Source organism: Lissotriton vulgaris, chromosome 7 (genome assembly GCF_964263255.1).
Source record: "Lissotriton vulgaris chromosome 7, aLisVul1.2, whole genome shotgun sequence".
In the NCBI taxonomy this organism is placed as follows: Eukaryota; Metazoa; Chordata; class Amphibia; order Caudata; family Salamandridae; genus Lissotriton; species Lissotriton vulgaris.
In genome coordinates, this window is record NC_141695.1 from 1,626,620,790 (window position 1) to 1,626,635,988 (window position 15,199).

General features: G+C 45.6%; 1 protein-coding gene across 1 annotated transcript in view; it reads right to left on the bottom strand.

Annotated features, from left to right (window-relative positions):
- The window catches only part of CTSA (cathepsin A), a 69,059-nt gene extending 66,387 nt beyond the window's left edge, over positions 1 to 2,672 (bottom strand). Inside the window, exon 1 of the mRNA XM_086932571.1 lies at positions 2,554 to 2,672. The gene's annotated coding sequence lies outside the window, so the exon portion shown is untranslated. The remainder of the gene's footprint in view (positions 1 to 2,553) is intronic.
- Between the last annotated feature and the right edge of the window lie 12,527 nt (positions 2,673 to 15,199).

The following is a 15,199-nucleotide window of genomic DNA, read 5'->3' on the forward strand; positions in this document are numbered from 1 at the left end:
CTCACTGTCGGCACTGTGCAGTACCGCCCTCAGAAGCGGAGCACAAGGACGAGGACGAGACGTGACAAAATGACACCTCGGATGAACTGACAGGCTAGGCAGCATCTCAAGCGGTGTTGCACTAGCACCATTTCCCATAATTTATATATATATTTTTAATTCTTGATGAGCCCTGCCATCTTGTCCCTGCCAATAGTGTTTGCAATGCTGCACAGATATTTCTCTCATTTGTTGGGTTTAAATGTTAAAAAATTGAAGTATGAGTCAGAGTTCCGCCTCCATTGCCATGAGGTCATATTGTGATACCATGGGGTTACATTGGAGCAAAGGATACCAGAATGAGTCCCAAGGTTCCTCTATTGAAGTTAGAGCACCCATAGTGAATTTTCTTACATTAGGGGACTGCTAACAGCTTCACACAAGGTAAATATATAATCCGTTTATGCAAAGCTTCTATTCCTTAAGCTTACTAGTAAAGGACTCCTTTCCTTTGTAAAAAGAACATTTTGACAGCTTGTATCATCTTTGTGTAGTAGTTACTTTGGGATGGCGACTCCTTTATCTTTGCTGGTCAGCCAACATGTTTAATTAAATCTTTGGCTGCCGTTGCACTGCAGCTTCATCAGAGCTGTAGGGCTTAGTATTAGATACACTGCTAAACATTGGATTAGTATATGCATAATAATGCAGGGATGATGTCTAGATGAGCTTATCACAATGTCACATGTTTTTTGATTTTGTTCACCTCTCTGGGCTATTTATAATATACAGAATGATATTGGTATCACTAAGGATATCTTGAAGGTGCTTTATCATACCCTTAAGTGTGCCCCCGTTGCCTGCTTGTGCCTCCGTGTGCCCCGGTTGCCTGCTTGTGCCCCTGTTGCCTGCTTGTGCCTCCGTGTGCCCCTGTTGCCTGCTTGTGCTGTGTGGGTGTGTGGGGAGGGCTCTGTGTGGCTGTGTGTGTGGGAAGCTTTGTGTGGCTGTGTGTAGGAAGCTTTGTGTGGCTGTGTGTGTGGGGGGCTCTGTGTGGCTGTGTGTGTGGGGGGCTCTGTGTGGCTGTGTGTGTGGGGGGCTCTGTGTGGGTGTGTGTGGGGGGGGGGGCTCTGTGTGGGTGTGTGTGGGGGGCTCTGTGTGGCTGTGTGTGTGGGGGGGGCTCTGTGTGGGTGTGTGTGTGGGGGGGCTCTGTGTGGTTGTGTGTGTGGGGGGGCTCTATGTGGGTGTGTGTGTGGGGGGGCTCTGTGTGGGTGTGTGTGTGTGGGGGGCTCTGTGTGTGTTATTTGCGAGAGATAAAGCTAGTGACATTGTAAATGACAATGCCATTTATTTATATTAAAAAACAAATAAAAATCATGTCAAGAGCAATGCCAATAGCTCTAACAAAGGCAAAACCATTGCATTGTAAATGCTTGTTGTTTTAGGTTGCAGCTGCAGGACACAGGTGGTCCTGTGTCCGTTATGGTTAGTGAACTAATGCATTTGTGAAAGAAAGAACTGTCAGACCAGCAAAGCTGGACAGTTTCCATTGGTGCAGTGTCACCAGGGTCCACTGAACCATGAATATTGTTGTATTTTATCATTTAAAGCGCAGCCAGGAGCCCGTTTATTTCCTTGAACTGGGGCACAGGACACACTTGCTACTAATGTATTTATTTATAAATAGAGATGTGATAATCGAATTCGAAGTATTTTTTGTTTTAATGTTTTCTCCTCCCACAATCTGCAGGAGGACTGTGGCCGAGTCTCGAAGGGAAAGAGGAAAATGTGAACCAGATTCTTTCCCAAATGGGACAGGCCACATTTCCATCCTCATCCCTGCGGCATTTTTTCTGCCTTAACTGAAGTATGTTCAGTTTCTGTGTCCTTGCGCCTTCATGCATCTCAGGCAGCAGCCTCACGTTTAGAATTCATGAGTCACAGGATTCTAAAGTCACTTGATTCAGGACACTCCCCTAATTACATATGCCATGCTCTTAAACAATAGATTTAGCCAACATGCGTTTAAAGACACCCCTACTTCCCCACTTTTTTTTGTATCTCACTTAAAGCCATGGGTGCGACCAATTAATGAACCGAGCATTATCGTGCCCCATTACCGAATCGATCATTGGTACGACCCATTAATGAACAGAGCATCGGGGCCTATCATTATTGAATCAAACACCGGTAAGACATACTAATAACCCGAGCATCGCTGCGTCCCATTACTGAACCCAGCATCGATGTGTCCATTAAACGAATATATTATCTGTGTCGTGTGTCCCAATAACGAACCTAGCATCTGTATGCCCCATTTTCCATCCACCGTATTGGTACTTTTTACAAAGTATACACTTCGGCAGCCTTCTTGAATGCACCACTTCTCAGCCCTTTTCTCTGATAGCCTTAAGCCTCAGACGGCTGTCGACTTAGCCACGTCCGATGCTTGAATCACGTCATCAATAACAGTTTCTCCCGCGCATTTTGCCGCACAGTAGTCAGATAAAGCAATGGCACCCTCTTTCCCATTCCCCATTAAACTCCTCCGACCAACGCAGCTCTTAAACTGCTTACCTCTTTCCCCTCTTTTCCTTCCTGGTCTGCTCAGCCGCTTCCTCTCACCTGACTCTTCAATAATATCATGTGATGTGCCGGTCACACTCCACCGAGCTGGCCGGTCCGACGAGTTTGCGCAAAGCCAGGAAAAGAAGCCTGAATGAAGCTCAGCCCGCATAACGAAGATGAAAGAGCTGCTGGGAGAAAAGTTTGTGTAAAAAGATTAGATAAGTGCTTGAAATGTAACTGGCAGAAAGCTGCCAATAAACAAGTACGCAAAATGTATTAAATGGAAAAGAAAAAAGAAAATGCATTTTTAAAAACATGTCTCTGTTCACTTTATTTACAAACTATTTTTTCTGAATTAGTTGTATTTTCGTATCTTTCTTAAACCAAAAACACAAAAATGTGCCCTTTGCAAGAGGGCTGAAACATAGCTGCCAAGATTAAGTTCATTTGGGACTAGCTGCTCGAGTCCAGATTTTTTCTTTGAATTCTGGGACTTGTAGTATTGGTTAGGTTGAAGCCTGCCAGACAGTGCAACTGTCTGGTTTGCTGAAGACATTTTGGGGAAATTCAGAAAGCTTCCCTGGGAATGCCACCTGCCTAATGCTTACCATTGGCTTTGTGGTTTGTAACTCACATTCTCTTGATTTCTATTTGCTCTATTTGTTTTAGGCTTTCTAGATTGAGTCGGTCCCTTCCCTTGCCCAAAGCTTGTTTACACTATCCTTCCGAGATTGCACTTTCTGTAAACAGGCTTTAAATCTTGTTCTTATCTTGCCACATTTGCTGTGCAACTAAACACAAAGCAGCCCTGCCAAGTACCATACACCAGGCATTAGAATAACGCATTCCGGTGTGGTGGTCTGCATCATCGCACTGAAATGCATTAATCATGCATTATAGTGCTGCTCAGCTGTCAAGGAGGAGATGCACGTACATTCTGTGGTGGTACTGAACAAATACAGAGCAAACACAAGGAGATGATGGACGGAGCGTTGAAACTTTCAAGATACTCACCCCCAGTCACAGATCTGGGTTGAATGCATCATCATTCTTTAGCTCACCCCGCCACCCCAGTTCAGACCCAGCCATAATGCAAATCAGTCTTGACCCTATTCCTCATGGGAACAGTCCAGCCCGAACTACCAGGCCAGGTCTTCCCTGGACCAGAAACAAGCATGATGGGACCGGCTTCAGGGTAATAGCCCTCACCAGCCAGGCTAGCTTGAATTCCGTGGCAAAGTGAGTAAGGGACCGAAGTCTGGGCATACCATGGCAACTTATGGCACGCAAAGCAAACACAAGGAGATGATGGACAGAGCACTGAAACTTTTCAGACACTCACCTCCAGCCCCAGTCACAGATCTGGGTTGAATCCATCATCGGTCTTTAGCTCACTTCTCCACCCCAGTTAAGACCTAGCAATATGCAAATCAGGCTTGACCCTACCACCACAACTTAACACTCATCTTCAGAGCGCACCTATCAACAACACACCTCTCTCTCTTCACCTGCCATTCCGAGATACACTTGCTAGATTGCGATTTCAATATGTGCAGCAGGTGTAGTAACATCCTAGCCCAAAGCCAATAGCAACACGCAATAATGATTTATGTTTTAATTTTCATTAGACCCCAGCAGCACATTTAGTTACTTCAACTGCACACTCTTAAAAATATACTTCATCTTCTTGCATTATCAACTCAAACATAGGGAAATGTGTCTTTCAGAATCAACAACAAACCATCATCAGTACTATTCTATAGCCCATCACTAGGATTAGCGCTCTCCAATGCACACTTTTTGTTACAGCAATTCCATCACATTACTTTACATTTGTGTGTAGCAGGTGCAGTCGCTCAACCACATCTTGGCCTTAAGGATCCATTTCAAAAATAATGCTTCCTTTTGGACTACACACAAGACAATAAGGAGCATAATTCCTTCAATGCACTACAGAATATTTTACACAATGTCTACTGCAGTGCACAAAACAAAGCATTTTGAAACTCACTCCATTGTTAAATAACAAAGATCCTCTTTGGTGCCTATGCTCTTATAACACCACCACCTTCCTGTCTCCTGTGGTGCCCGCCTAATACCTCCACACTAATCTCAGTATTCCTCTCCAGCCCGTTGGCCAATGCAACAATATTCACTTGCCCAATGCTTGTCTCTGTGCACACACTGCATAGTGCCTGTGCACACACTGCATAGGGCCTGTGCCACACGCAAACCCATTAAATACACACTACTACAGTAATTCATCCACTTACATATTCATCACATATCCATACAGTGTGCGCCTACATTTTTAAGGGCACAACTTCCATTGGTGCAACAAGTAAATTGGCACCAGAAACATATTCAGTGTCACATACTCTTTTAATCTCTACAACAGTTGTCGTTTTTTTCAACTGTGTTACTTTTAAACAAGCACAAAACACAATCATTTTCCTTCTGTTAGCCCATCAACCACCTCTTCGTTTACCTTCATTTTCTTTTACACGATTATCTACATTTGAAGTTTTAGCCTCCTTTTCGAGAAAGGGGAAAAAAGAAATTATATTTTCATATACTCTTCGACTACACATACACAAACATGACTATTTGTCTTCCTTGCCTATACAAATACAGTTACTGAGACATAGATTCATTATGTGCTACAGGGCTGGTAGCACCGTGACACAAAAATACAAACATAATTAATGGTTTCTTGAAAAATACAAACAGGAGCACAGCAACCCATTTCCTAACCTACCCTGCAGTCTGTAAACCAGAAAAGATTCCAATTCAAGATGTTGACACACGCCTACAAGGTCCTTCAAGACCAAGTTGTCTTAAATTAACTCTGCTTCCATATTAGTTGATGGGGTAAATACAGTTTCCCATTTTTTTTTCTTCAAAATCGCCCACTTTCCTGTTCTGAAACGTTGTCATGGATGATAATGGAAAAAATAAGACTAAAAGTCCCAGAATTTAAAGAAAAAACCTTGACTGGAGCAGCTCTTCACACACGGTCCTCAGAAACTTGCAGGACTGGCACTGCAAGGCTATTTTACATTGACAAGTATGCCAGAAGTCGGTGCTAGTCACCAAACCAGACCCTGGACAGGAACTTAAAAACTACGGACAAACTATCAACATTACAGCCATAAATTCAGGACAAATTATACATTTTACAGGCACAATAAATTATACAATAAATCTCATCCAACCATAAAAATGAAAAGCTTATAAACGTTTAGATTTTCAACCTGACCAGTATTTTAATTCCAAGACATCTAAAAAAGAAGTCGAAAAAATGGTCTAAATCAGTAATTTTCCCCTCTGAAATATAATTCTCAATAAACCAATAATAGACAAGCACATTAAAAGTATCCTGGGGTATCCAAGCCATTCCTAAATTGTTATAAACAATTCAGTGGATTTTAAAGAATTTTACAAATTATTTGTGGACCACAAAACACTGATCTAGCCCAATTCAAGGTTAGATAACAGTGTTACCCCATTTTAATATACCAAACTAGGAGCAGAATATATTGTTGAGGCCCACTAACACGGTATTTTTAATCACACAACCACTCCACCACCACAACACTCTACACCACACATAGACTTTCACAAATATAGTGCTCCTGCGTAGTCCGCTAGTCGCAGCACGCCCCTTTTCGTAGAGAACTGGGATGGCCCCAATGATGAAGCATGTCACCGTGGGGAAACCCCGGTGAGTGAGGGGATTCTAGAAAGAAATTTTTCTTTCTCTTTATGGCAGATACTGACAGAATTACGCAGTAACCATACATACAAACTAGGTCTCTGGACTCATTACTGTGGGTTCCTGACTTTTTGATATAGACTGGAAGCTGACCTAGTTTTGTTTATCCTCCTTCTCCCCCCTTTTTAGGTTTTGCCTGGCGAAAGCTGCGCTTTCTGCGCAGCTTTTTCGCGCAGGCGAAAACCTGATGAGAACAGTAGTGTGCTTTGGCTCGGCCCTCGTCATTCATTGGCTGGCTCCGTAAATGGAGCCTTGCCATTGGACGAGGGGCCTGTCCGTCAATGCCGGACCAGACACGGGGGCGTTCCCGACATTCTTTGGCTTTTGCCGATGTCACGCGACGCCGGGAACGCCCCCGTGTCTGGTCCGGCATTGCCGGCACTTCTGCGTCTCTTCTCCCCCGTTTCCCGCCCCGTGACTGGCCGGCCGGCCAATCCTAGCGCGGCCAGCCGGAAGTGCCCGCCCCCCGCAGAAGAAGGAAGACGGCAAGAAGTATGGCGGCGCCCGCGGGGCTCCCGTGGCCTGGAGGGAACCCCGGGAGATGTGGAGGACGTTGCCGGTCTGCTTGCTTTTTTTTTGTGCATTTTTTTTTGCCCTTTCCCACCCCCTCTCCCGCTCTCCGTGTCACCGAACCCGTTACCTCCCTTTCAAAAGACCCATACTACCCTCAATAGCTTCTTCACACTTTTCCTCGTGGCCCGCCTCACGCATCCATTTACAGCTATCCGCGCCAGGGGCCGCACCCACTTTCCTGAAACGAGAGCTGCCGGCAGCGTTGCTTGTTGCCTTGCACCCCTGGGGACTTTGTGCTGGTGAGATTACGTCAACAATGAAAGCAAACATTAACCTGTTTCGCAACACTGAGGTTTTCTAAGTGTGCAGTGCACGCAGGAGCACTCAACTATCGGGAAACTCGGGAATCTGGTGTGTTGTGCTTCGAAGAACTAAAGGTATAACCATAATAACATTTGGTAGCATAGATCTGTAGAGTGAGTTCGTTGCTTCTTATCTTATGCAGAGAACGAGGCAGCCTGATTGCCTAACTGTCCCGGGTTGGGCCACGGAATTAGGGCAGGTCGAGTCCCGGAATTGGGGCTGGCCATTAAACGAGACCGACTAAGCAGTGAGTGTACACAAAAACCTGCTCTTCAACATGTCTGTCCGTGCTCCACTTGGGCTGGAGAGGTCAATTCTTTTCAGAAGACCATAGCGAGAAGAGGCAATTTCTTAATTACATAATTTAGCTATAATAACTACCCATTAGCCCTCTTGGCTGCATGATCTATGCATTGACATATGAACTAGTGGCTTGTTAATACCCTGGTCTTTGTTATATACATGCAAATATCTTTGTATGAATTTGGATTCAGCAAATTCCCGGCTGCCACAGATGGTTCCTAACATGGCTTCTGGGATTACAGGGTCAAACTGGGTTGTCTCCTTTTAGCTATGTTTTATTGTCTTACAGTGAAGTGCTGTCTTTTAGTCCTGCTATGTGGACGTGGCAGATCTTTCCTATCTACAGTAGGATTATATTAGTGAATAACCATATATTTGTTGCAGTAGCATAATTCGCTGAAGCGAACACCATTCACTGTTTGCTTGAAGACCAACCTAGTATATTTTCAAGGTGTGACCTCTACATAATGTTGTGTCTACCTACCTCAAGCTGAAGTTTCCCAGTACCAGTTGTATGTGGATTTATGTGACACAGCTTCAAGAAGTTGAGAATGGAAAAGGTCATCTCAAATTACTTCTGAGTTTTTTTTGTCGATGATTAAAAAAAATCTCCATATAACAGTCAAACAGTTTCATGTAGTGTGCGACTGACTACTTGAAGCCTGCATTTAATTTCAAAACTTGTAGTTTCCCGTTTCAGTCTATACCTACGATCCCGCAAATGTAACCGCATTCAAAGTGCTGTTGGTCAAAAATCCAGGACTGTCTGAAGAGCTCATACTTGGCACGGGGCCCTTTGGCAGCCTGGAGAGCCAGTACGTAGTTTGGACTGATAATTGATGAAGATGGCTCCTGCCACATTTCAATGCTACAGGAGGGCATGTGCCGACCATAATAAATGCAAATTATTGACGGATGGTTTAGAAACTTAAATGGATGTACCTTTTCTCAACAACTGAATTATTTAAGCAGAGTCCTGTTTAACCTCCCCACCTCCAGGGCTACGCTTTCTTCAAACGTCATCATCTGTATGTTGCACATATTCAGACTTCACTTCGTTTTTAGTTGTGGCCTAGGAGCACCTTTGCACCTATAGGTGTAAGCGTCCCCATCCTTATATAGTGAGCCATACATACTGCTGCAAGTCAAATTACACTTCCTTAGTTTTGCAGAATACCCTTTGCCCTGCAGGCCACCATGTTGCAGTGAATATTTAGGAGTTAAAGTCAAACTGATCTGTTTTATGCAAATTCGTATGTTCCTTTTCTCAAGCAGACTATCATTTGCCCAGCACATGTCTTTCGTCATTTCGTATGCTGGGGTGCGTGCAGATTTAAGCAAAAGCTAGCACATGATGGGATATTTCTGCTGCTCCTGGGCTGGACTGGACTCCCGTATGAGGTGCAGTCAGTTTTGCTGAAGCAGGTGTGTTCCTGCCAGTTCACATGCGGCTTCTCTTCAGACACCAAACCTCTGCTGCATGTGTCCTCTTGCTTTCATCCCTCCCTAGCAGGGCCGTGCCCCCTTAGCTGTCAAGCCTTTGCAGTTATTTGTTCCCCAGATCTGCCCACTCCTATCCTCGTAACCCACGAACGGTAATGACACAGGAGGAGAAACTTTCAAGTGTACAGACTACAGGCAGTCTCTAGAAATGAGGGGCGTGTGCCTGTTACACAATCGCACCAAGCTGGCGCGAACGTTGCTCTAGGTGTCAGAGAGTTGCATAGTAGAGCCAGGGTTAATGCTTCCATCATGCTGCGGGGCGGGAGCAGTGCTCTTCTATCTAAAGTTTTTATATAGCGCGGCCTTTTGCCCTTTGGTGTGAGAGCACATTACTGAGTATCAATTTCATTACTTTGCATCGGGGTGTGTACACCTGGATTGGAAGTGCTTCAGTGTGCGTGACGCTAGCAGACATTGCATGTTATTCTCAGCAGGTGCATATCGTGGGTGCATGCATATGAGTTGAGATGATATACTCAGTATATTTACGGGTTTGAATACCTGCATTTGAGTGTGCGGTACCCAAGGCCTTCAGCTAGTATACTCTGCCCGGGTGCCTAGCCTGCCCTCTCCCAGCCTGCCCTCTCCCAGCCTGCCCTCTCCCAGCCTGCCCTTTCCCAGCCTGTCCTCTCCCAGCCTTTCCACTTCCAGCCTGCCCTCTCCCAACCTGCCCTCTCCCAACCTGCCCTCTCCCAACCTGCCCTCTCCCAACCTGCCCTCTCCCAGCCTGTCCCCTCCCTGCCCTCTCCTAGCCTGTCCTCTCCCTGCCTGTTGTCGTGTCCAGGCAGCAGCGTGCAGTGCGTCCCTGAAGTAACAGCCCTAAAGCAAGCAAGAACTACGCCCCCCTCCCACCAATCCCTGTTAGGTAGTGGAAACTGTCCAAACTGGGTTGCAGACAGCCCCCCTCACCTTTCGGCCTGGTACCACTGCACCAGCCGCACTACTTCCCTACTGACCGTTCTCCACTTCAGCCCCGTCTAAATTACAATTCATGCTTGTGACCCTTTTGCCTGCTTGTGCTTGTTTTCATGACCCTGTTGCCTGCTTGTGCCTCCGTGTGCCCCTGTTGCCTGCTTGTGCCTCCGTATGCCCCTGTTGCCTGCTTGTGCCTCCGTGTGCCCCTGTTGCCTGCTTGTGCCTCCGCGTGCCCCTGTTGCCTGCTTGTGCCTGTTTTCGTTCCCCTGTTGCCTGCTTGTGCCCCTGTTGCCTGCTTGTGCCTCAGTGTGCCCCTGTTGCCTGTTTGTACCTCCGTGTGCCCCTGTTGCCTGTTTGTACCTCCGTGTGCCCCTATTGCCTGCTTGTGCCTCCGTGTGCCCCTGTTGCCTGCTTGTGCCTCCGTGTGCCCCTGTTGCCTGCTTGTGCCTCTGTGTGCCCCTGTTGCCTGCTTGTGCCTCTGTGTGCCCCTGTTGCCTGCTTGTGCCTCTGTGTGCCCCTGTTGCCTGCTTGTGCCTCTGTGTGCCCCTGTTGCCTGCTTGTGCCTCTGTGTGCCCCTGTTGCCTGCGTGTGCCTCTGTGTGCCCCTGTTGCCTGCTTGTGCCTCTGTGTGCCCCTGTTGCCTGCTTGTGCCTCTGTGTGCCCCTGTTGCCTGCTTGTGCCTCTGTGTGCCCCTGTTGCCTGCTTGTGCCTCTGTGTGCCCCTGTTGCCTGCTTGTGCCTCTGTGTGCCCCTGTTGCCTGCTTGTGCCTCCGTGTGCCCCTGTTGCCTGCTTGTGCTGTGTGGGTGTGTGTGGAGGGCTCTGTGTGTGTGGGAAGCTTTGTGTGGCTGTGTGTGTGGGGGGCTCTGTGTGGCTGTGTGTGTGGGGGGCTCTGTGTGGGTGTCATTTGCGAGAGATAAAGCTAGTGGCATTGTAAATGACAATGCCATTTATTTATGTTAAAAAAAACATAAATAAAAATAATGTCAAGAGCAATGCCAATAGCTCTAACTTTAACAAAGGCAAAACCATTGCATTGTAAATGCTTGTTCTTTTTGTAGAAAGCTTGGGGTCATTAACATAACATTGGACACAAGAGCTTGTGGTTTAAAGCCCACTTACAACAGGACAGTGGTTTCCAACCCATTTTTTCCAGCAAATGCTGTGATAAAGGGCTCAGATTGAAGCACACTATGCCAGCTACATAGGTAAAATATAGATACAATATACAGACTATTTTAAGGAGGCTGGAAGTTTGGGGAACTGCCCCCCAAAATTCTGCTTTATTTGCACAACTTGAAGTAAAATGGGCCCACCACAGTGGTTAGAAGTCGATCGTGTACAAGAAGAATACGTTATATGGCAGCTTGTGTATCTACCCCCAAGAAATTTGGGTGAAGCGGCTGGGAAAATACAGCATTTAAAGTAAAATACTCGAATGATATTGGGCAGAACTAGATAACATGAAAATACATCACAACAGAGATTCATAGGTTGTTTCCCCCAAAATAATGTTGTGTGTAAGTTGTGGAAAGCATATTTAAGGGAAGAGAACAAATGTGGGAACAGGAGCAGTGATGTTTCTACACAATGATGCACAGAGTGACTCCAATGCACCACAGCATCAGGTGATGTGCTATTCCATGGATAATATTCAGTAAGCAGAATGTAAACACCAAGTACACAGCAGCAAGTGTTATGGTTTCTCCTGATAACATATGGAATGATTGTGGCGAGAGTCCTTATCTTTTGCTGCTTCTGTGACATGTTTGTAGGCTGTGCTAAGAATGAAACTTGTGCACTGTAGTTGGCAGGCATATGAGCTCATAGCAGTAAATGGTGTCTAAATGGATGTCCTAGAACATGGGAGATGAATGCTATGATGTGACAGAAAGTCTCAGCCAGCCTACTTTACATGCGAGTTTCCTTTAGTTTCACCCTAGGTTTAGTCTTTTACCTGCCTTTTAAGTTAGTTCAAAAGCTGAACAGATTGTTCTAAAGAAAGATTAACTCTGTTTAACAAGAACTCTTCTTTGTGATTAGTCATTGCGCTTCCTCAAATACAACTGATAGCTTGAAATTTTGATGGTAGACATAAGCATCCACTTTTCTTTTTTCAGTAAAACATGGCCAGGTCTGAATGCCCTGTTGTTTTACAAGAGATCCTGAGACTTGACAGCCTTGCTACCTCCAATGAACCTTTGGAGCTTCAAATATGTAATTCCACACATGCTGTTGTCACCGCCAAAGAGATCCAATCTTTTAACTCTGGTCTGGTTGTTTGTATTTCGGGATAAAAACACAATTTGTTGGTGTAGACATCTGGCTGTGGGGGACACTCACAATCTGGGGGTGAGTTGATATGTCTGTATCTCATGGCCCATCCAGAACGTCACAATACATACAAATGGCTGGTTGGTTTCTCTGAGGGTAGGTGGTAAGGCTGTAATGTTGGTAAGTGCTTGGTTGAAAGATTATTGAATGTCTGTTTTCAAAATGTTTTTGTAGAGAAGAAAAATATTTATATTTCAAAATAGAGATTGCGAGAAGGGTGTTAAAATGAATAGCTCTTAGAAGCTGATGATTAAACAATCAGATCATCGAATGAAGGCTTTTTCTTCAAACTTAAGTACAGCACCTGGGTAGGTTACCAGGTAAGCAACGTGTCAAACGCTACAGGTGCACTGGGGGAAACTCTCTCCAAGCTGAGCATGGTGCTTTGAAAGGCAAGTTACATGAGCAAATATTTTTTTAACCTGGAGCACCTCGAGCTCTTATGTTATTGTTAGAACTGGCATCTTTTGGCTTGTTTCCCCTGTCTTTGTGCCTTCTCACCTCCTGTTTTTGATGGTTTGCTGGACTTCATTTTTGCTGGTTTAGTGTCTCTGTGCACTTTTTCACTGCTATTCAGTGCTAAAGTGCAAGTGTTCGTACCGTAAATTGTGTTATGATTTGTTTTGCCCAGGGCCTGTAAATCAAATACTACTAGTGGGCTTGCAGCACGGGTTGTGGCACCCACACAAGTAGCCCTTCAAAGGTGTCTCAGACCTGCCACTGCAGTGTCTGCATGCCGTTTTTACAGCCAGGTCGACTTGGCAAGTGCAACCATTTGCCAGGCCTTAACCATCCATTTTCTTACATATTAGGCACCCATCAGGTACACCAAAAGAACCCCCATGGGAAGGGTGAGGTATATGAGAGGTAGGACCTGTACTGGTATGGTTTACACGTCCTGATAGTGAAATACTGTGTATTTTGTTTTTCACTATTGAAAGGCTGTCTATCCAATAAGTTTCCTGAACTCAGAATTTTAAAATACATCTTTTAGTAAAGAGGATTTTTATATTGTGTGTTTGAAAATGCCACTTTTAGAAAGTGTAACTAATAACACCACTGGGTTTGGGCTCCCAACAGTAAGGCCAAGCCACTGACCAATATCTACCTAAACAAATGCCAATACTGCCACTTAATTTAAACTCTCATTCAGGTGAACCTATTGAAAATAAAACAACATGTGTCATGGACTTCTAATTCTGTCTTGAATAAATCTTTTTCTTTTTAATTATTTTTCTTGACAAAATTTGTACATTTTTACCACATTTCAATTTTTTTGAAACTCAACTGAAGACAAATATCACATAAAGAAGTTTTACATAAAGACATATTTACATATTCACATTCCTAATTCTCCCATTCAATCACTCATTCAGCCTTTTTCAAACGCTCTTTCATTCATTCATCACATTCCAACTATCCCCTACTAAATTACAATTTCATTTTTGTCCATAATTCAAAAGCAAGCCATAGTAAACAGTGTCATCAAATTAAATTCTTTCTATACAAAATCAAGTTTGGTTGTACAATCTTATGGCTGATGCATAGATGGTCTACGCGTTTCGAAATCTTGATGAATGTCGAAGAGTTGAAGCTTGCACCTGAATGGACTGTGGCTGCCTCTCACAAAGCAGTCTCACCCTCCTGGAGTGAACCTGGCCTGAGCAAGATAGAACTGGTTTATGTAGGCAAGAGGAACTTTGTGCCAACTTGAAAGGGAAATGTGGTATAAATATTGGGGCCCGACCCCAGACTTTACAACTCTTTGGGATTAAGGAACCTGCCAAGAAGAAGAGCCGCGGTAGCTGTGAGGAGAAACTACCACTTGGTTGTGTGCTTTGTTCTGTTGGCCTGCAGTGGCCGCTTCTGTCTTGGGAAGTGAATGGACTCAACAGAACTTGCTACAACTTTTTTTCTGAGTATCTCCAAGGGCTAGAGTAAGAGCTTGCCCCGTCTTCAAGAATTCTCAGGAACAGCAAAGACTTCACCTTCCTCTGGGTACCTACATCTGGAACTGTGTGTTTCAGCTGCCACAAAGGGAAAAATCAACCTAACGCCATCAACAATACCGCTGCTGGCTCTGTAACCTTAAGGCACAACAGAGGGCATGCCGCACTTTGGAGCGCAACCCCGGTCTCACCAATGATGCCGTCTGACGCTGACCCCAAGCAGCTGCTTGCACTGCGACCCTTGGCACTGCCTCACATCAAACCACCACCCTAGTCTCACTGACGACGACGCTGCAAGTTGACATTGACGCCGCTGCCTGCACCATGGTTTGGGGGCACCGCTTCTAAGTTACACAACGCACCGCCCCATCCCACACAGCAGTCTTGGCCTGCTGACCCCCAGCACCATCGACTCCAGATCATGAACCGACGCCGCTACTTGCACCACGACATGTGGGCCCGCACAATGAATTGCTACATCTCGTACCACCACCTTAGGTCTACAGATGGCAGCATTTCGGCACCGACGTCACTGCTTCTCCACGACCTGCCAGCACCGTAATGAGCAGTGCCCTACTTCACACCGCTATCCTGGTCTCACCGACACCGCTGGATGACCGTTACCGAGCCAATGCTTGCCCCACGACCTGAGGGCACCGCACGCCGCACTGCTCCACTTCACACCACAACCTTTATGCCTGCCGACACCGGCGCTCCTGACTTGAACCTCACAGAGTTTGAACTGCACACATGTGGCTTCAAGGGCTCGATTACTCCTTCACTGACCTCCTGAACCAACACTGACTTTTGGACCTCACGCAAGGTCCCCGATGCCCTGCATTTCTAAAGGTACTGTTTTGTGGGTCTTCCCAACACCGTAGCTGGTCCATGAAGCCATGACGCCGCAGCCGGGCTGAACCGTTGGATTTATTTGTTCACGATGCTGTGATAGTCCCGGACGGAGATATCAACCTCAAGAAACTGTATTTAAAGTCTATTTTTGC